Source organism: Serinus canaria, chromosome 2 (genome assembly GCF_022539315.1).
Source record: "Serinus canaria isolate serCan28SL12 chromosome 2, serCan2020, whole genome shotgun sequence".
In the NCBI taxonomy this organism is placed as follows: Eukaryota; Metazoa; Chordata; class Aves; order Passeriformes; family Fringillidae; genus Serinus; species Serinus canaria.
The window spans coordinates 80,574,279-80,596,924 of NC_066315.1; the positions used below are offsets into that span (position 1 = coordinate 80,574,279).

A 22,646-nucleotide genomic window follows, 5' to 3' on the forward strand; every position below is an offset into this window, starting at 1 on the left:
ATGTGTGTTATTCAACTTTAAACTCTGGAATCTTGAGGATTTTGATTTATAAATGTGTTTGTGCTTATGTGTTTTTACATGCACATGTATTACCAATACATTCAAGGAATTAAAGGCAAGATTGGAACTTTGAATTTTATGAAAAAAGAGCTACTTTGGAGACCAAATTTTAGCTAAGGGAACTCTTGCTATTGTTTGCATGTATCAAGAGTATCTGAAATACATGTTACATGTGATTGTTCACTTTGATAAGAGACAATAATGGTTAGATGGTAGGCTAAAAATGAGTTAAGTAAATTATGCTATTCTTTGAGTGTATATTTTGTGTGTACCTATGAGAAATAAAGAGGCAATTTGTTTCCGTGATTGAATATTTAAAAAAAAAACAAATATATAATCTGAAATGTTTTTTCAGACTTTACCTGAATTTTAATACAGAGTATAATTTTTTAAAAAAATAATTAATTCAAAATATTTTTTATATAAATCAAATCCTCACCAGGGTTGTAATTCCATTTTGAAAATAACAATTGTTTGCTATTGTTATAAAAAGGGGTTACTATATCTTTTGTGAGAAGCCTTCGTAACCTTAGTTTGTCTTTGGTTTAGGTGGTACTTAGCCAAGGCTATAAAAAATGGAGTCACTCAAACTCTCCTTACAGTTAATTTTTGGGTCAGTGCTCTTGAGTTCCCTTTGCTATCAACAAAATGAAAAGTTGTAAGTAGTTATGTAGGATCAAATCTTTACTTTATGCTGATGACAAACACTTGTAGTTATAATCAACAAAATTAGAGGTAATGGGAATGAAGCTTTAATATTTTAACCTCAAGTTTTCCAAGCCACTAAATAAATAGAATCCTTAAAAGGCCGCTTAATTATTTTTCTAAAAATTTTGTTTAATGTATTTCAATCCATTTATTTTGTGTTGTATTTTGCTTACAGTCACTATTTGTGTAACTGACACGTGATTTGTGAAATACATGAAGGAAACCTGAGGAATCATCATCTTATTTTAGGGTGAAGCAAGTGTGCTGAAAAGGAAATGCAAGAAATATTTTCTCTGATATCACACTTTAGGGCATAAGGCACCTCAAGTAAGGATGTCCTTAACTGATGACAATCATACTTTGGCAATATTGAAATGCCAAGAAGACTGAGATTTAAGATTCTATTTGAGTGTCTAACAGGGGAAAAACAGACAAAACAAATGAAAAAAACCCTCTTGGGTTCTCCTGTGCCTGGTATCTATTTAAGGGTGAGAGGAATAGAGAGCATTCCTCCCTATTACAGGAGCTTTTTTCTCTTTTTTATGTGAAGGTAGCAACAGTCACCAAAATACTGTTTCTTCTTAGGCCCTTTACATTTGTGTCTAGGACACACAATGGATAAGCAGCATGCATAGGTTAGTGTCACTTTCGATGCTCTTCTAAGTTACTCAAAATGTTGGAAGTGAAGAAAGCAACTTGTGCTTATAAAACTTTCCAAAGAACACTGAGGTGGCCAAATCACAGAGTGACCAAAAAATAATAGAGCTGGTGCAAATGTCTGTTTTGGTGCTAGGGATGAGCAAAAAGTGCAGAGGTATTTGGACTGTTACCTTTTGTCTAAATTGGTGCTGAGAGCTGAGTTTAAAAAAGAAAAAAATTAAGAAAAGGCAAAGGGTGGTACATCTACATATCACAGTACCACTGCTGTCAAGTACCTCTTCCTCTTGTTGGTGCCTTTCTGGTGGCAGATTGTTGGATTTGATTGTACAATAATTGTACAATACTATAATTAAATTAGAGTATTGGAAATTTAAAGAAGATTTATAAGTAATTGTGAAGCCAGAGCTAGTCCTTTGTAGCAGGTATAGATGGACTTGATGGCTAGTGTATTCCAGTTTTTTCTATGTGTTCCCAATAGTATTTTCAGTATCTTGTTTTCTGCTTGCATAACAATAGTTACTGACCAAATGTAAAACTTCATCGAAGCCAGAAAAAGGATGAATTCAGCTAGCAGTGGGTAATTTCACATTTTTAATCTTTACCCAAATGACCTCTTTTATGTGCAGCTGAAAGCTAGATAAAGCATGTTAGATCCTAAACCTAGATAAATCGTGTTAGATCACACAAATCCTGATATTCCCTTTACAGCATATTTGTGCAGAAATCAGTTACCAGCCGGCAGTGCTTCATTTCTGTTAAAAAAAATTCTGGAAACAGTTATTGAAACAGCTGGTGCTCTTAGCTTCACCTATATGTTAGTCAGAGGATGGCTACTGTTCCAAAACCATTGAGGTTGTATTTGGCTAAGTACTGATTCACTCTGCATTCTGAATTTTCTTTCCATGTGTGGGATTTTTCATCTGCAGAGGTGTGGTTACAATATCAGCTAATTGTTGAAGGGTTTTTTCCTCTGTGTGATGTTTTAAGCTTGTATGCAGACCTGCACTAAAAAACTACAGAGAGGGCATGCAGGGCAGCCAACTGGATGTGTTACTCTTCTGCTCATTTCTGCTTGTTATTCATTTACACTTGGCTTCTATGAAATTGGAGGGTTTTAGTCTCCAGAATTTGTGATTTCCTACACTTCAGTAGAGTTGAAATTTGTCATGTAAATTTAAAAAGCATCTAACTGAAGAAAAAGAGTGCTGGCAAATTGGCAGGGCTTTGCTGCTGCTCTGGCTTATCTGTATGTGTTAGTATTTTCAGAGATGGAGGAAAAGAGCAGAGAAAGAACCAGGCAGAAATGTAATTCTTCATTTATTTGCTATATCTGTCATTGTTTTGTGCCAGTACTAAAATACATGTGCAAGTGTATTCCTATACAAATGAGTCCATTTAGCCAAGGCGCTCAGCTTTTTTTATTCCCTTTTTTTTTTTTCCCCTCCTTACTTCTGGTTGTTAGGCTGCATTTTTTGTATGTTTACAGTAATCTTCTGTTCTGGTTTTGTGGTAAAGAAGCAAAATAGGTACTCAAAATTTTCCCCTTGCACTGGAGTAAAGCTTCTATTTTCTTTAGGTATTAAAAATTTCTTGGTTTGTCTTTGTGTATTTTTTCTTTCCTTTGTTTGGTTTTTTAAAAGAGAAAGGGGAAGCCTGGATCTCCTGATGATATAATATGAGGACATTCGTACTCATGACAAATAGAGGTGATATCAAAAAGTATGTGTATGCATTTTACAGCTTATACTCCTGAAACAGCTGATTTGGATTTAATAGTGGCATAATTTCACCCTTCCTGATACTTTTCCCTGGTATTATCTATGGTGGTCAGCCACACTGCATTACATGCACAAAAGGTAATTGTGGAAATGGCTTTTCTCAGAAGGTGACACTCATTCATGTTTTCACTAAAACTATAAATCTTTACAATCACACAAGAGTAATCACCAAGTAGAATCTGTTTGAAAATAAATCAGGCTGCTGCTTTCCAAATCTTTGGACTGTATACAACCCTGGCATACTTCAACTAATTCTGGACTCAAACAGCATCCTGTGACAACAGGGTGATATTTATGGAGGGACACAAACTCTCGTTGACTATCAGCCTCTTTCAGTGTCACCTCCATGCTGAGAAAGTTCAGAAATGTTAGGAAACTGTAGAAAATGAGAGCAGAAAAACTAATATAGAGACTGAAGGCAGATTGTCTTAATTCTTACATTATCTTGTCAGGTGGAGAATTTGCCATAAGCAATTGCTGATGGAGTGTTCCAGGTCTTTGGCAACTGGATACTGCAGTGCTGAGCAATTTAGAAAAGAAATGGCATATGCAGTATGCTCTGGAAGACATGATATCTGTACCAGAGTGTCTGCAAGCATGTTTAGTGATTTTTGCTTACAGACCATGATAGTTCCTGCTATGGAACTTCATTGCGTGTTCTGGCCTGTAACAATTAGAGTTCCAACCACAGTTTGTATGCCATGCATATTCAAAGAGCAGGCTCAAAGACACATTTTTCAGCCACAGAGGAATTGTCTTTTGCAGTACTGTGGAGATCCATTCAACAGTTCTGCAAGGTCAGGAGGGATAGGGCATAGATGCTTTTGGGTGATGCTACAGAGAGGAGATGAGTTCATCTTACCCCTGCGTGTTAGTGATCATTAGTACATGGCCTAAAGGCATTGTTTGGTGTGTGGTGTCCCCTGCAATTGGTTGTTGAAATAAAAAAATAAAAAATAAAATTAAGAAGACCAGTGTTTAAACCTTGAGTAACAGAAATATGGTGGAACAGCCTCATGTTCCCTCGCCACAGGGCAGAAGTATTTAAGATACACATCTTGACCCTCATCTCTAAGGAGCCTTTCACTTTAAAGGATGCACCCAACTGCTGAACTATGGGAAAAACCGGCTGTTTCCATAAGGCAAAAGGTTCTGTTCCCTTTATTCCCCATGAAGAGGTGTAAATATTTTCAAGGTTAGGAGACAAATTTTTTCTGCTACAGTTAAGGAGAACTCAGGATTTTTAAACTTTTAAAAACAAAGCAGCCATGCTGAGGCTAAGAGAAATGGATACTTGTTGCTATTACCTAGGTAGAAGGAGGGATTTGAGGAACTTGCAACAAGAATGTGGGCTGGTGAGGATTCCATGCAGGAATGTGTGGGAGGGAGGGGCCTACTCTCCTAAATGGCTCAGGGCACAAAGATTGAGGGCTGCTTCCAGTGTCTTGCTTGCCTGGCCAACACTACTCAGCCCAATTTATGAGGTGGGCTGTTGTTCCTAAATGTTTGAGAGAGACACTGCTTGGTTGTGCCATAGGAAGCTAGACCTGTTCTGAATTGAGATTGAAAGTTGTTTTACTCTGATAGGCTTATCCAATATTTTGGGACATCTTTTACCTTCATTTTGCCTAATCCTTATTTTTCTGCTGCCTTTTCCTTACCCCTATTTTAGTTCTCTTCTGTTTTGGCATGTATTGTTTTACCCATCCCAGATGGTACCTCAATATGATGCTTCTGCTGTCAAGTCTGGGAGTGATAAATCATGTCAAACTATGGAAATCAATCAATTTATTAAAATTGAAAGCTAAATGTCCTTTGAAATATCTGGGTTAAGACACATATGTGTGATTTTTGTATTAAATTTTTTGTTTATCTGTAATTTTGAATTTATTTGAAGGCAGGCAAATCTAGACCCCCACAGTCCGCAAGCAACTCCCAAATGCTCAGTGGAACGAATTGCCTTCTAAAGGACATAATCTTACCCATAAAGCAATTCAAAGAAATAATGTCATTGTTTATGATGTCAGTATTTTACTTAAAGTTTGCCTGCCTTCAAATCACGGTGCTTTTAGGTGTTTGCCCTCAAAATGGAGCTAGGAGTCTGAGCTTAGATGTTTAGACTCTGTCTGGTGGATGAGGATAGCTCTACACCCAAGCACGGGATCCACTGATGTCTGAGTTCTGAACTTTCTGATGCTCTTGAGGAAGAATGTTGAGTGCACAGGGAAGAGTAAATGAATAAATGCCACTTTTTTTTTTTTTTTTTTTTTTTTTTTTTTTGTTAAGCATCCCTATTGAATTTGACAATAAGATTTTTTTCTAGATAATTCAGAGTTTAGTTAATTGTAGGTTTATATCCTGTATGTTTGATTTTTTTCTCTCTTTTATTTTTCTTCCTTGATTTCAATACTATCTTCTTCAGTCAGTACTTCTGAATTTTGTATGTTTGTTCTTGTGCCTGGGAAAAATTTATTTGCTTCTCCAAATCAGGGATGTAATGGTGGTTGGTACACTGCTTTTCCAAACAAATAATCAAAATACCAAAAGAAAAGAACAGACCATTACAAAGTTATGGAAAAATGAGAAATTACAGGGTCTGTACTTCGGCCTGTTCATATATATTGAGATATTTATAACAATTCAGATTTATATAAGTAATGAAAACTAAATAGTTCAAAGGAGGAAAATTAAAAATTGAGTTTTACTAGAGGTTAATATTTATACCTACAGTTATGTCTATATTCAATTTTGAAAATTACCTCCTTGATGAAAACGCAGGTTTTTTTTCCCAGGGTATAGCTACCGTTTTAGTAGTCAGAAATAGTCAGCCACAAAACTGTTCATATTTTGGTTTAGGTTTTAAACTCTCTGATTCAGTTAGGTTTATTAAAAATCAAATGAAAGACCTGAGAAAATCTCAGAATTTCATATATATGTGGGTACCCGGGATAAAGTAACCTCATGGAAATCGCTTCTAGGAGAAACCAGTAACTGCGTCAGAAGCAAAACAAATTTCTGTTAATTATTAGTTAAATAACAACTTCATAGTGGCATTGACCATTTTTATGTGCTATGTGATTCGGTTTCTTAATACTTTAGTTTCTAAATGAAAACTAAGGTGAGCATGAGTTTTCAGAATTTTGAAATCACCTTGGAGATAATTTGATAAATTAGTAAATATTTCTAGAGGTAGGATGGAGATTAATTTAAAGGTTTTGCATTGTTTTGGAAAAAACCCCACCAGATTTATACTTTTATATTTTTATTACTTTCTGAGCCTTTGAATTGAGCATTTTAAATTAAATACAGTATCTGGTACATCTATGTCACACTGGTTTCTGTTAATTCAATTTAAATATGAATGACAGAATGCATTTGTTCTGAAGCCACACTGAGTGGAAAATGCAGTAGCTGCCCAGTGCTTCTACACAGCATTGCTTCTAGGGTATCTGTCAGGGTAATAGCTCATAAGCTCCAAGTCTTTGCCTTTGATATTTGGGCAATTCTGAGAGTGATTCTCTGCCTCCTTCCACTTATCTCAGGGACCTGAAATGATGAGAGATCAAACTCTTCTTACTTTTTTCCCCACTTTGTTACTATGAGAACTGTGAAATCAGGAGGAGAAACTTTGAGGGAAGTGGAACAGTGGAAGCTCATCTGCATGAATGCTCAGACTTCTGCAGACATTTTACTTTCCGTTGTTGAGATGAAACCTTTCTCAGGGAAACTCTGTGGCTGCAGCTCTCTGGCCACAGAGAGCAGGCACAGACTTTCCCAGAAAAATCCTGGGAAGCTGTGTAGAAGCTGTGGGAAACTTAGAGGAAAAGAATTCAAACAATTATTATCTTTCTTTTTCAGCAACCACTGTTTATAGATATGGCTCTCTAGAGTGTGTTGTTGATAGCCACCAATATTGTGTGAGAGGTTTTCACTTTGTGACCAATCAGGTCTTAGGTCCAGCATTGTTTCTATAAGAACTGTAGATTTCCAATAATAAAGTGTCTTTCATGCCTTCTGGATCATGGAGTCAATGCTAATAATTACCTGGCTGGGGGCCTCCTACCACAAAACTCTTTCTGACTCCTAGGTGCATGGTTATTTTTGTTTAGAATTATGCATACTCTTTTTTTCTGAATAGCTAGGCAATAAAAATGTCTGAATTAAGTTCTATACTGTCAAATTCACACAAAACCTTTCACAGTGGCATTTTTTCTTACTTTAATTAGGCTAGGATTTATTAATGAAGCTTTTACAATATGCCAGGACAGGTCTGAAGAAACAATAATTCTGTATGTTCATAGAAGATCAAAAATATGCCATCATATATTTATGAAGACTGCTCTAGGCATAGTTCCACAGTCTTTTCTCACACATATGACAGTGGTGTTACTTATAGAATATTGTGCTATTCAGCATGAGAAAATAAAGTTGAATGAGTTGTACTCGACAAAACTCTGCATATGCATTGACAAATTAAAGCTGAGTGGAGAATTTCACATGCTAATGTATATGTAGACAAAATCCTTTGTAAACTGATTTTTTAAATTTTTTGACATAACATGGTCCATACTGAAAACAGCAAGGGTGTCAGGAGACCAGCATGGATGCACAATGAGTTTCCAACTAAGCTTAAGCAATAAAGAAATATTCTAGTGGTGGAAGGGACTGGTGACTGGAGAGGAATACAGAAATCCCTGTCCAAGCAGCCTTAGGTGGGATGAGGAAATCCAAAGCCCATGTGCAGTTGAATCCCATGAGGGATGGGAAGAGCAACAAGAACTTTATATAAAAAAAAATAGATAAGAATCAGCTGCTTTTGTGTTTCCTCTTGGAGTTGTATTTAGATTATTATACTCTAGCTATCCCATAAAGAAGGCTGAGGAATAAATCTGAAATATGGGAACTGATGCATGGAAAATCATGTGCAAAAAAATCTACAAAAGCAGGCTTACTGTGTAAGCCAAGTATATTTTTTCACTAAAATTTGTAGTTTCATTGATTTTTCTGCTATATGGCCAGCTACAACAAACAAAAGGAAGAATTGCTTTCATTTTGTCAAGGAAGAAATAAGTTCAGTCATTTTTAGTTCTATAAAATTACATACAAAATGTAAGAAGGTATTATTCATTGTACAATTGCACTTTATTAGTTGACCTTAAAGAATGATAAATCTACCCAGGCAAATGTTGAAAAAATAATTTTATGTCCCTCACCAAAATTGCTGAAACTTCTGTCATGAAGTAACAGGTAGCATGATGAAATGCTGGTTTCTAGTAGTTACATTCTCTCTGGGACTTGCAAGTTGCAGAGAAGAGTAGCTGGACAGGCTGGAACACAGGTAAAAATATATTCCTGTAAATGAATCCAATCAGACTAAAGCTCTATAAATGCATTTTAGAGTTGGTGCAACATAGAAAACTCACTCATAATGCTATGGAAGGCCTGTCTCTGCTAATCACCTGCATGAACTGGGAAAGAAAATATATCCTGCAGCCTGAGAAATCATACTAGGGCAAACACATCTTGCAAATGGAGTTAGGGAGTTTCCAAGAGGGAAAGTTCAATGTTTACTGCAAGAAGAAGGTAAAAATGTGTTGTTTTTATCTGTGAAGAATAAGTAATATTTGTCAGACTTTTTCAGAACAGCAGGTATATGGGTAAAGCAGAACATAACAGAAAGGATCATGATGTCCGTGCTGGGAGAACCAGCCATGCATAAACTCCCTGCTGATTCTAAACAGCCAGTTGAAGAAAAAGTGCCAGGAAACTGGAGATTACCTCTTCAGAAGAAAAAAATAAATCAAAAAACCCCCCAAAAAACTAAAACACAGATTGAATCTGGTTTGTGTAGAAAATCAGAGCCAAATAGATGAAAGAGCTTTAGTCAGTGTAGCACAGAAAATGGAGTCCTGAAAGATAAAATCTGAGGAGAAAAGAGGATTAAAACTAGTAATTTCTTCAAGAAGAACATCTGGTCTGGCTAAATACACTGCATGAAAAGCAGCCCTTTAAAAATGGCCACAAAATGGTCACAAATCTAGAGTACCTCTGGAAGCCAGCCAACAAGAAAAAACCTTCAGCAAAAAACACACGTGATTACCATGGCAGAGAAAACTCACTGAGCTCTGGAGCAAGGTGGAGGCAGTGCAAATGTGTGATTAACAGATTGGAGGAGGAAGACCAATGCTGTTTACCAAGCTGTTACACGTAGTTTTCAGCCAGCATTTTTGCAGAACAGGTGATTGAGGCTCTCCAGATGCACATGTGCAAATGGCTTTGTGGACCCTGGGTGTAGTCATTGAAGTTTCTTGGCTGAAACATAATCTGTGAAGACTTGAATAAGGCCCAGGGAGTATCTGAAGTCATCCAAACTCCTAAATCTTCAGTCAGGGCAGCATCTTGGTGCTGAGTCTCTGGGATCACACAGCCCAACACAGCCCCTCTGCTGCCTGTATCTGGCCTCTGAAATGATGCTGATGCAGACAGTGAAATGGAGTGGCTAAATAAAAATATTTTTTTGTCTCAAAAGAAGGAAAGGGAAAAATGAAACAAAGAGCCTCTAAATCAAGTGGTTTTCAAATTGCTCCTCCTGTAGGAAAAACCTGATTTTCTAATGTATAATGGACTTAGTACAGCTGATAGGCTGATGTGCTCCTCTCATGCAGGGCAGGGTGTAGCGTGCAAATATCAAACTTCATTTTTAGAAGTGTTACATCTGTCTGAATGGAAACCCATTTTGGGGCCACCACAGCCCCAAACCATAATGTAACTAGAATAAAACTAAATAATTTAATTGGAAAACTGAATTTATCAGTCAATCCTGTTCCTAAAAATTCCCTTGATTCTGAGATAAAACAGGATGGAGGCCTTCTAGGGAGATAATAAAAACTGGCTTGGATGTGATCCTGCACACCCTGCTTTAGGAGAATCTGCTTTAACAGGGGAGTTGGACTAGATGATCTCCAGAGTCCCTTCCAGCTATTCTTGAGAGATGGCCACTGAAAACATGTAATGGATTGGAATAATGGAAGAGATGGACTACTTTTCTGTCTCATTCAGAAGACAGTTTTTCATATTCCTAATAAATATTTTATATTTTCTGTTTGAAGTAGAAAATCTCAAAGAGGCAGTGAGAGCTGGAAAGTGAAATAGAATTACCAGTCCAACAGCTAGCATACTGCTTTTGAGTGTAAGACTTACTCATGTCTTTGTTATCTGATTCACAGCATGGATTTGGATCTCTCTTTCCTGTAGCTTGAGTTTCCTAAACAGTAGGACTCAGAAGACTTTTTGGTTTTTCTCATTTTGCAGATATTAAAATCAAGCTCTGAAAAGATTTTTTAGTAAATTTGTAATGGAACTTGGAAAAGCTTTTGGGAATGATTCAACACTTTCCATAGTCATCATTGTTACTATTGTTGGAAAAATCCCTTTCCAGATTTGATGCCTTTGTGTAATACAGGCTTATGGTTTTGAGAGAAAGGAAGCCCACAGGACTTCTCAAATGTGACTGTGGCATGTTTCTGGGGTGACAGGGTGAAGTTCTGTTAGAGCCAGCTAGTGTTGCTTTTGCTGACACTTATGTGGTGTAGCTGAATTTTTGAAACTCTTCAGGTCTGTCATTTTGAATCACTGATAGAAGAATGAGTGTGTGGGTTTGGATAGTGCTGCTCTGCTACCCTTGCAGCCCAATGTGGGTCTGGCTGGAAGTGCTGTAGTGTCTGTGCATATGAGTGGTGTACCAGAGGGGCATTAATCTCGCTAGCATGGGCATTTATGGCAACCTCAGCTGTAGGAGCAGGGACTTCTATGCAGACTGTGCACCAGACTTCTTAATATCATGGCACTGGAGTAGCAGATGTTTGTGTTAATTGAAGAGTGTGGAGATATCCTTTATTTGTCTGTGGTATACACATTGCTTTAAAATGCCTGTTGAACAGACAGTGTAATTTCTGGGGGGAAGTTTATAAATACTGATGTTACACTTTTGTAACAGCCACGGGAATATTGGTTGAGGCTCTTTTCCTACTGGAGTTTGTTTTCTCTCCTGTTTTGTTTTTAGAAGGGGAACACAAAAGCAAATTCTGCAAGTCTTCAGACCAGCCAGAGCATATTTGGTATAAGTCACATTAAAAAAAGGTTATCTAAATCTATGGGTTTTTTGTCTTGAAAGTAAATAGACTATAACAAGTACCTACAGCAATTTTTAGAGAAGTGGAATAAATTTTTTTGTATTTGTCACCTCCTTGATTAGTAGAGACATCCATAACGTGCTTGAGATCATGAAGAGGGTTTAATTCTTCTGGACAGTGGAAAGCAAGGTCCTCAAAGGGAGAATGTTTAGTTTCTTATGTAAGTTCTGCTGTTGCTTCTGTCATGAATGCTAGGACAGCTGGTCTGCTAAAGTCAGCTTCTTCTTGAAGAAATGACTCAGAGAGCAGAAATGTGTCCCTTTTGTCATCTGAGTATGCATTATGCAGTGCAACCTCTCTGCAAAACTCTTGTAAAGGAAAGCAAACAAAAATGCCACCCTTACAGAGTTTATCTAGGATATATTCTTCCCTTCTCATGCCTTATTTCTATACCAACAAGCTATCACATTGAATTATTTGCTTGGTAATACTCAGAGAATCCTGAAAATAGCTTATAAAAATGAGCTGACTGATTGGAAATCTGATGAATAATCCTGTTGGTAGACAAAGCATATCTGAGGTTGCTCTTTCATTGAAGAACAGATGGGGATCTTATTACACAGAAGTAATTGATTTGTAAATTGATTAATGCTTGGAGTAGGCTTCTGCTATTAATAGGCATAGCTATTTATATCTTGATATGCATCAGTATCTACCTAATGACAAGAAATTTTTCAGCACTTTTTCTTCTTTCAAGAGGCTCTTAGCATTTTTTGGTAGGAGCTGAGGATCAATACTTCTTTGAACAGAAGCTTTTCAGCAGTCCCCATGGATAGCAATTACATTTTAGGAAAAAAGTCATATAGCATTGCATGTTCATATGGATTCATCCTCCTCACATAAATCAGTGGCAAGCCTAAATGCTTACTTGTCTCTAGAAATGTTTTCTATTGTAAGTTCTTATTTTTCCAGGTGTAAAGTCCGAATCCTCTAATGCCATTTCTGGAATGCTTGTCATTCTTGCTAGCACAGGCCTTTTTGATATCACAGTCAATTTTAATATAGTCTTATACAAGTAATGGTAACAATAGTGCTTTCTCAACTTTGTAAACTTAATAATTATAAGGATAATAGTGATGATGATGATAATAATTACTGTTACTTAAAGTTTAAAATATGCAACAACCTCTTTTCTTGAATTTCTCTGCAGAATGATTCTTGGCTTCCATGTGTTCTTGTGTTATAAGACTGAACTATTCATCTAGGTCTGCTTTTGCCATTTTAAATTCTAAAACCATAGTCAGGACTTCAATCAAGCACAGAGGACATTTTTTCTGGGCTTAGGAAACAAACACAGGTCTCAGGAGCTTAACTCTTAAATAGATGAAGGAAAATGTAACACTGAGAAGATGATAATGTTACTTGCTGTACTGGTTCTAGATGAGACTCTGTAATAAGTTTTCTTTTTTGACAAACTGAGAGCCATGTTGTTGTGAACAGATGTCATAAAATGGAGCAGAGAAGAGCAGCAAGTGTATTTTAAACAGGCAGGAGACAAGTTTTAAAAATATTGAAGAAGAGGAGAGCAGACAGTTTGCAGTAAAACAAGGTGGCCAGAAACTACTGTGAAAGTTCAGTGTCTAGACTGCAGTTTTTTATCAAATTATTTATGTTAAAAACAAGTTGTGAAAATAAAATATTGCTTTGCCTACAGAGCTTCCTACCATGTACATTTAAAAACCATTATTGGCATTATTTAATGAGAAGCTGCCTAGTGTCCTTAGGATTTGTATTTGTGTGGGGGGAAGTGCAAGCACAACGAACAGAGAGAAGAGTTGATCAGAGTAATGATTTTACCAACAAGGTGATAATGTCAGAAGTCCATTCAGCACAGACCAGAAGCTGCATAAAATCTGTGACCTTTTGCTACTTTTGCTTGTAGGGGAGACAGAGAATTAGAGGGGAAATATACAAAATTTCTATACAATATGTATGCCTCGATTTAGATTCAAATTTATTAATTCAAATTGCAAACTTGACATTTAAAACCTGTTATTTTTTTGAAAAAGTGACATCAGATGCTGAAACTAATCTTGCAGGGTTTCTCAACACAGATTTACACGTAAACTTAAAATAATGAAGCAGCATAGGTGATATTTATCTATTTCTAACATTCTTTTTTGTGTGTTTCAAGGCTTATTATTTCTGTTCAAATAGTAAACATTTTTAATGTCTAAAATGAGAAAAGAAAATTTCATTAGAGAAACCTTTTTTACGTTGCAGTAACACCTTTCCAGTGTTTGAAAGTGTGGCAAAGTTGAAACCATTAATGAGAAGGAGAATTCACAGATCACCAAGTCCAAACCTTAACAAAAATAGTGAAATTAGTGTGAGTGCCCTGCAGTGGATACTAATAGGAGCAAGCTTTCCATAGAAATCTGTAGATTTATTTGTTAGTGGTTTTGCTGTAGGTCTGTCCTTCTCACTTGTTCAACTTCCCCTGTGTGCTAGGAGGCTGTGGAGGGGCACCCATTATTGCTTCAAGGTTGCTAATGAAATCTTCCTGCTCAGGGTCTAGACCATTTATTTAATGGAATGATGGCATACAGGTACATCAAGCTGAATTATCAGCTGCACCTCTTATAACAAGGTCTTTATGATACAGTGTTCAGACAGCTTGGTTTCAAGTTTAAATTCTGAAGGTTTGAATAAAAAAATGTGATGTCCCATATACCTTTTTAACTTCAATAAATGGGGAATTTATGGCTCCCTAGATATTGTAGCCCAGAGACAATTTCTCTGTTCTCCTATCTAACAACTATAATACCCTGACAGTGTGCGTGGCAAAGATTAGAGGAATGATGATGATAGTGCTCAAATGTTAGACTTTTTATTCAACAGCTGGATGGCCTTTCAGGAGCTGCCACATGCCACTGCTTTCTCTCCTTTCCAGTGTTCGCTCAAAAAACTTGCAAATATGAAAGGTTAACTTGAGGATAAAAAAGTGTACTGATCTTGTTCACAAACTTCAGTCTTTCATGATATACTAAAGGTTTGAGCATGTAATCCTGACTTGGGCAAAATTCACATTTGTGTCAAAAGGGGCTTTATAGCTGCAGGATCCAGAAGTCTGGATATTCTGCTGCCAGAGTGGCATACAAAGAACTGCCTTATGTTGGATTCCTTTGACTTATCATTTGGCATTTTCAGATTCATAGACAAAATCCTAAATCTGGTGTTAGATAGTGGACAAGTAGTGCTCCAAATGCTGAGTCCCGTTATGTTTTGTTGAGGCTGCATCCCTCCAAACATGATTTTCCTAATTTTGAGTGCCTGAGCCTCATATTTTCCTCAGGTTCCTCAGGAACCTTCTTTAAAAGATCACCAAATATTTTCCAAAAAATTAGGAAATAAAATTTCTCATGGGTAGAGAGTGATAGTAGTGTTACTCTGACAGATCCCCAATGGGCCAAGATGCTCATATTGGCAACATGATCTGGTTTAATTGTCAGCGTTCCTACAAATATTCACGTTCCATTTGTGGCTGAACATTGCCTTCCTCTCCCACTCCCAACTCTTACCTTTCTGGTCTTCAAGGAAAAAATGAAGGTTTTTTAGGCCATTTTAAGTGATGTAAGCAGGTACCCTGCAGATGTGATGGCACAGAGGAGGAGCCAGAAATTGGTGAGCAAGCAAGAATATTTTGGGCTTAAGTGGAGCACTGAAGGACAGAACTGAGAATAGAGAGGGGAACCCACCTTTCAACTTACACCTTATTACTAGACATGAACTCAGCCTCATAGCCAGAACAAAGAAAACCACCTGTTTTGACTAATCTACCTAAAAGGTAAAAAAGTAAAGGTGAAAAACGCAAAGAAAGTAAAGGTAAAAAAGGTTAGAAAAAAAGTCTGTTTGTTTCTATTTATTGAAAAAAGAAAGTGGAAAGAGCTGTGATTTATTTATGTGTCGTAGGTAAAATGCACATGCTGGTAAAGAAAACCAATCAAACAAAAACTTCAGAAGAATCTAAAGCTTCTTAAGAACACTTACTCTTTTAAAATTAAATCTAGGAACACAATCTGAATTTCTGAGCTGCAACTAGTAGGGATGGGGCCATTTTGGAAAGTAGTGGTCTTGTAGAAGTCCTGTGCCTTTCAGCTGCTCTTTTACAGTGCTGTTGCTGGAGATCACAGCACAGCCTGAAAGGCCAAAGGCTATGACAGTTTAGAGCTCTGGGGAGAATAAATAGCATTGTTTTTTTTTCTTTACTGTAAGACTCCAAACTCATACTATCACTTTTCCTCTTAAATCTTATCTCCTTGAAGGCATTTTTGCCTCTGCCATTTTGTCTAATCTATGTCACTGAATGCAGCTAGAGTGAAAAATATTATTAAAACAGAAGTTTCTTTTCAGAGTTACTTCAGTTGAAAATGTATGTTCCCAGTTTATAAATCTGTTTTCTCTACATCTTAGTTCAAACTGAAGTTGATAAACTACCCTTGGAAATTTCAGCATTAAAACTTGGAAATTTACATTCTCAAGAATGTAGAAGTGGGGTAAGGAAATATAAAAGAATAATTAGAAATTAAACCAAATAAAGCTTCTGGGCCCAACAGAGAAAAAGATTCTCTTCATAGAGAGATTGACAATGCTGGGTTGTTATGCAGTGGAGTGCTGATGTTGACTCAGGGCTGTTATTCTGTTCTGTTAACTCTGCCAAATCTCACTGTTAAATTAAGAAATGTTCTATGCAGGACACTTTTCATCATGTGAGTTGTATTCTATGGAGTTGTGTGAACTTGGAGATTCTCAAAATAGCATGTACCTATTATGCTAATGAACTGTTATGCCACTGATAGTGAGAGATTTTAGAAATACACAGCTGTGGGAAGATCAAATCATGGTTTTGAATGTGCTAAAGAAAAATAAATGAGGAAAGTTACTTTATTTACACTTATTTATATTTATTTTTCACTATATCACACTTATTTTGAAAATAGGTCTGTAATTTCCACCTGGTGTCCTGCTGGGTTTTTTTTGATTGATTCCCATCTGCTCCCCATGCTGCAATATTTAAGCAATGTCTTTCAGGCTGTTCAAATTGCATTTTCGTACACTAGCCATTAGATAAGGTGCTGTTTTATGTCTGAAGTTACACCATGCCTCAATATTTTATGTTGAACACCTAGCACAGGGGCTGGATAAACACCTGGGAAAATAGTTTTATACTTAAAAAAAAACAGTTGCAGCTGGTCCTCTGTTATTTTTATTGGCAGAACTTGAAACTGTGTGTGTCTTCTTCCTGTGCCTAGAAGTTTGACTGGAGCTCTGACTGCCACTAACCTCATTTAAGCCCTGCTACTTTCCTTTCAAAGATCTATCTGGCAGATTTTTGTCCAATAATAAATTAGTCTGGAGTGATCTTGTGCGAAACACTGGCTTGATCATAGCAGCATATTTCTCTCTTTACATCTGCATACTGGCTTTCAGAATTACAAGATCTCAATTGGAAAGCAAATAGTAACTTGGCTAATACCAAAAGCCAGCATAAAAAAAAAAAAATTTAAAAAAAAAAAAAATTCAAAACCAAAATGTCATATTACATAGTTTGTGACTAAATTTTAATAACCTGGCGATATTTTAGAATTGCCACTGTTTCTTGAGCAGCTCAGCTGGAAGCCTGGAACTATTGCAGTATAAAACAGTGCTCATATGAGACCCAGAGCATTTCAATAATGCATCACTGTATCAGATGTGCAGAGCTACTGATGAGCAGAAAAGAAAGATAGGTTTTTTTATTTACATATGCTTATTCATATGGGAAAAACTCATCAAGTGTAGTTTTTCCAGCTGAGATATTTAGCCATGCAGTGGGGTTTTTTGATATTTACTTCAGCAAGTAGTTATTTGTCTAATTTTAGGTAAACTTTGTTGTCCTGTTTTAGACTGATATTGTTAACAATGCCACACAATGTGATTTGGGGTAGTGTTGTTAAAGGAAGAAAATGGGAAACACCTGCCTAAGTAATCTTGTTCCAACCAGTCTAATTAATGCAGGACAAAATTGTGATTAATATTTTATAGGCTTCTTCAGAGTCTCTCTCCCTCAGCTTTCCCTCGGTGACAGTAGCAGCATTTCTTCCTGGCATCCTGGTGACCAAACACTGGAGTTTGCTCTTTGGGCCAATGAGAAATCCTACCTCTGTTTGGTATTATGGAATCTTTATTGGGAGTGGAAGACTAACAAGATGGGTGAATCTATTCAGAAACAGCAAAATGAAATGCTTATTTAACCCTATTCCTAAACCTACAAGCCAGAGTAAAGGCTTAAAAGAGTAAAAAGGGATTTATTCATTAGCCAATTCTAATTGTAACCTCGGTTTTTTCTCAGTAATTATTTGTTTTTTTCTTTTTCTCCAGCTAATTTCCAGTTGTGAATTATCTGGATTCCTATGGGGTCTCCTAATCTATATGTCTCCTTTCTTGCCTGAAAGTACTTGCTGACTCTGAGCTGTCTGCAGTTTCCCAATTGTCTGTCTGGCTTTAGACTAGCAGATCTTCAATATTTTCAGAAGGGTTTCCGTTCTGGGGCTTAGCCATGAAAAGGATAAATCATTCCCTGCTTTACTGGAGATTGATAAGGGACACTTGCCAGTAATCATCCCCTTTATTTTTAGTCTGGAATAGGTCTATGACTTCTGTTTCTTGCTCTTTGGTTTTTCACTTCTTTTGTCATGGGCATACATTCTGTATTGATAAAAAGAAACCTTCTGAAAATTGCGGAGTTCATCTTAAACATGATGGTCACAGGACCTTCAGGGTAGGGACGAGACTATTAGAAGGCTGGGAGAAATCGTTGAAAGACAATTATAGGAAGGTTCAAAACTAGCTGGAGACAACAGCCTGCTAATTTTTTAGGCTAGATGAGAATTTTGATGATGAGAAAAAGGTGAATTCTATATCTAAGTAAGCTGTAGTAAGCAATCTAAGGGAATCTGGGATTATTTCATAAAATCTCAGCATATTTTAATTTTTTTGAATAAAGTATGGATTTTTTCCTTCTAGAATAATTTACGTTTTGGTTTTCAAAATGTACCTCAGAAACAAATCTGTTTCCTTTTTTATTTGGAGGGCGCTTCAAAATATAAGTTGTTAATTTCATTATTCCTTGTGATAAATTGAAAGTTCTGACTTTGGGATCAATTTCACACAAATAAAGTCCCTGCTACAGGTAGAATGATGTATCTGTTTGACAGGTCCATAGCTAGTTCCTTGAGTCAGTGAACCTGTTTATTGCCTGGGATGAGGACAAGGCACAGCAAAGGCTTAAACAGAAACAACAGAGCAATGTGAGTCCTGGACTGGTGCTGTGGAAGTGGAGGCAGTGCAATCAGTGGAGTGCTAAGTTACTTGAGCACCAGAAAGTGAATACTGAAACCCAAAGCCCTCATTACTAATTTGGAATAGCTTTTTTATTCTTCCCTGCTGATGTCATGGTTTAGGAATGGTACTTCCCAATTCAGTGCCCCCACTGAGAGTCCCCAAACCATGCGCCACTCTTGCCTCCCAGTTTTCTCCTCCACCCTCCCACTGTGGCAGGGCGAAGTTGAGAATTGGAGGTACAAAAGCAAAGATCACAGGTTGAAGTAACATTTTACTGGACAGAGCAATGAGATAAGAAACCAAACTGTAACAGCAACAATAGTCATGACAGAGGGTAAAAGAAAAGAACCAACTCACACAAGTAAACCCCCCAAAACTGGACAATACCAGATGGCTCCCTTCACCACATTTTCTTGACCATGAGGACTCCCTTCTTTCTGGAAGAGAGTGTCTGTCCCCTGTCCCTGATTATGACTGATGTGGTATGAAATGACCTCCATGTCCCTTCCCAGCTATAGTGAAAATTACCCCTGTCCTGGGTTAATCCCCAAAGCTAGTTTACCTGGATCACTGCAATAAATCAACTGAAAATGGCAAGTATAAATGGATGTGCATGGAAGACCATGAAAGGAGCAAGCTGCTCCTAACTGAACTCAAAATACATAAAAATGAATTCTAAAAAAGATGAAGGATGGGGCCGGTGACCCAGAAGTGTGGAGTAGTTGTCTGATCTTTCCCAGATAGACTCAGGAGAGCTCAGATTGACCTTGAGTTACATCTGGGAAGGGATGTTAAGAGCAACAAAGGATTCTACAAGCACCTCAACAGCAAAATGGAGACAGGGGCAAATGTGGTCCCACTGCTGAATGGGCACAGGGAACTGGTAAAAAATGACATGGAAAAGGCCAAGGCATTCAGTGCTACCTTTACCTCAGGTTTTGCTAGTCAGACCAGACTTCATGAATCTCTGGCCCCCGAGACCCATGGGAAAGTCTAATCTCTTCTTTTACTCCTGTCTTTACTTTTGTCCTTAGGGGCAGCATCCAGCATGTCTCTCCCTCAGCCTTTCTTCCTCCCTGGGTTGCAAACAACAGTCTGTTCCAAGCAGATCTAAATGTCAGCAGTGGATGTGTATTACATTTCCCTGACTTCTCCTAGCAGGAGTGGCAAGCTAAAAAAGGCCAATGTTGATAGCAAGAATGTGTTTGTTACACTGGCACCATCATGGACACAGAGCGTAGCCAGGCAACCGGAAAACGGGGCTTTCATTTATCAGGCAGGACACAGAACAATCTCTAGATGTTCTTCCCTCTGCTTTGAATCAGGGAAAGCAATTTGCAAAAGAGTATGTGCAGAACATGCAAAATCTTGCACAAGGGAAATTTCTGTAGCAAGAAATATTCAGAAGTGGGGGTAGCATTGGTAGAAACACATACTCAGGTTCAGGTAACAAGATTGTGAATGCTGACTTGCAACCTGCCTAGAACAGAACAGATCATAAGTCACTGGAAAAGTGCTTTCAGTGTAAAATAAATAACACATGAGTGAAGAAAAGGCAGTGTGTGCTGCTTGAACCCGGATGTTATCATAAAAACAGAATGCATTTTGGATAGAGTCCAGGCTTAAGACAGGATTTTGAGTCTTGATTTTTATTATTTTACTTTGAAAAAAACCCCAAACTTGGTCCATATTTTATAAGCATTTCATATAATTTCATATAACTATAGTGATATTAATTATAAATTATGCTAGATTTTCTTTCATTTTTGCATAAATTCTTTTTAAAGAGCATAAAAATATATAATTTTAATGAATGATTATTGCTAATTTTTAATAAATTAGGATAAACAGTGTGTGATGTCTCTCTATTTGGAGTTACAATTAGAAGGCTGTATCAGTACTGGGTCAGACCATACCTGCTGTACTGTCTTGTCTCCATCCTGCAGCAGGTGCCTGTGAAATGCCTTAGCTTGTAATGGTAATTCCTTCAAAAATTTTCTCAGTCATTGGAATCCAGGAGCTTCCTGAGGTGAAGATAGGGTCCTGGGTGGGTTTTTATCCAGCCAGCTCTTAAACTGTCACAGATGATTTGCAAAGTGGGGTAACCACAGGAACAAAATCACGCCATTCAGTGACAGAAATTTTAATAATAATTAAACAATTTCCTCTGTTTGATTAGGTTTTATAGCACAAAATAGAATAATGTGTTGCCAGCAGGGCAGATTTAATCAAGACCTCACTTCCCCGAGGGATATTTTCATATCAATTTCACCCTGTGACATTTAACTAATTTTTTGTATCTTTGTTGTTTTATGGAAGAGAGTTCTGCAGCTCATCATGGGAATGAAGAACTTCTGGGGTTTAAATCCTTAAATATTCTTTATAATTCAAAGAACAGTGAATATACTTTAAATTCACTGTTCAAAATCAGTGAACAATATTCTCTGTGCACCTTTTATAATTCTATAACTGTCTATTATCTCTCTCCTCAGATACCTTTTTTCCTAGCCTAAGGAATCAGTCTATTTAATCCTACTCTGTAAAGAAAACACAAAAAGCTGGAAGGCTTTTGTCCCCTTTCAATGCAACTTTCCTAGTTTCACTTTCAAATTTGAAATTATGGGTTGGGACTGAAATGCAAAAAAATGTTCAAAACAAGGGAGTAAATGGATTTTGTTCCATGGTACAAGGATGTTCTCTACTGTTCAGTAATTCTTATAATTTATTCTTTATTTTTTTAAATTATTGTAACTCAAGATCTAATTTTTGAATAGTAATGTTAAGTTCAGAGCTCATCAGTGAATATACATGAAAATAAATAACGTATTTATTTTAGATTTTTTTCCTAGTGTTTTATTAAAACTGCAAATTAAATTCAATATGGAAAACTAGCCATTCAGATTTATAAGGGTTTCCTAAAACTTTGTGCAGTCAGTTCTTTGCTAATCTCAATAGCTTAGTGACTTTAGCCAGTATTGTCACATAACTGTTCATTCCCCTAAGGATATGTTCAGCATTCATGAGTTCTGCTGTAGATTACTGTGTATCTCAACTACTCACAACCTCCCCCCTGAAAATGGACCATATACCTACCCACTTACTTTTTAACCTCTTTATCCATTGAAGAACCTTCCCTTGTGCCCTGACTTTCTTGAAGAAGTTCTTAAAGGTCCTTTGGTGAGAGAACTCGTCCAATACATATTGCAAATCCAAACAGAATGTATCTTCTGGATATCCTTTGGTCATACTTTTTCCATATCTCTTTTTCTAGTAATTTTCTTAGGATTTTATTTCATTCCAGATGGAAGACTTGGTCTTTTTTGTTCTTAATGTGGCTCTTGTCAGCATATTTTTCTGGTCTGAAAAAACAGAGCATTTTGGGCTCACCAGAATTTTGATCTCCCATATTCTCTGACTATTCTGTAATTTATGTAGCTGCTGAGTGTGGTGTGTCCCATTGCCTGGGTTATTAATAAAGCCATTAAATGGTATTGGCCCAAATATCAGTCTTCAACTGACTGGTCACTGGTGACCAGTTGGACTCTGTGCTACTGAATACAACCCTTTAAGCCTTGTGGCTCAGACAGCTTTTCACTTTTGTTATCAACTGGTAATCCAGTCAGTATCTCAATGGCTGGGCTCTGAGGATACTACAGGAAACACTGGCAAAGGCGTTGCTAAAGGTAAGGTGAAACAGTGAGCACTGCTCTCATCAGAGAAGGCAATCATGTTGGTAAGAGGTGATTTTTCCTTGTCTGATCCATGCTGGTTGCTTCCTTGCAAATTTGCTAGAGAAGGATTTTGCAGTGTTCTGAGTTCACTTCTTCAGTGCACTAAGGTGCTGCTCTGGTCCCATGGACTTGTACAGTTAGTTTAGTTATATTCAGTTTAGGTGTCTCCTAACTCTGATCTTCCTCTACATAGA

The 22,646-nt window shown here is 37.1% G+C and overlaps 1 protein-coding gene across 6 annotated transcripts in view; it reads left to right on the plus strand.

Annotated features, from left to right (window-relative positions):
- Positions 1-22,646, plus strand: part of SEMA5A (semaphorin 5A) — a 314,081-nt gene that overhangs the window by 131,752 nt on the left and 159,683 nt on the right. The window lies entirely within an intron of this gene.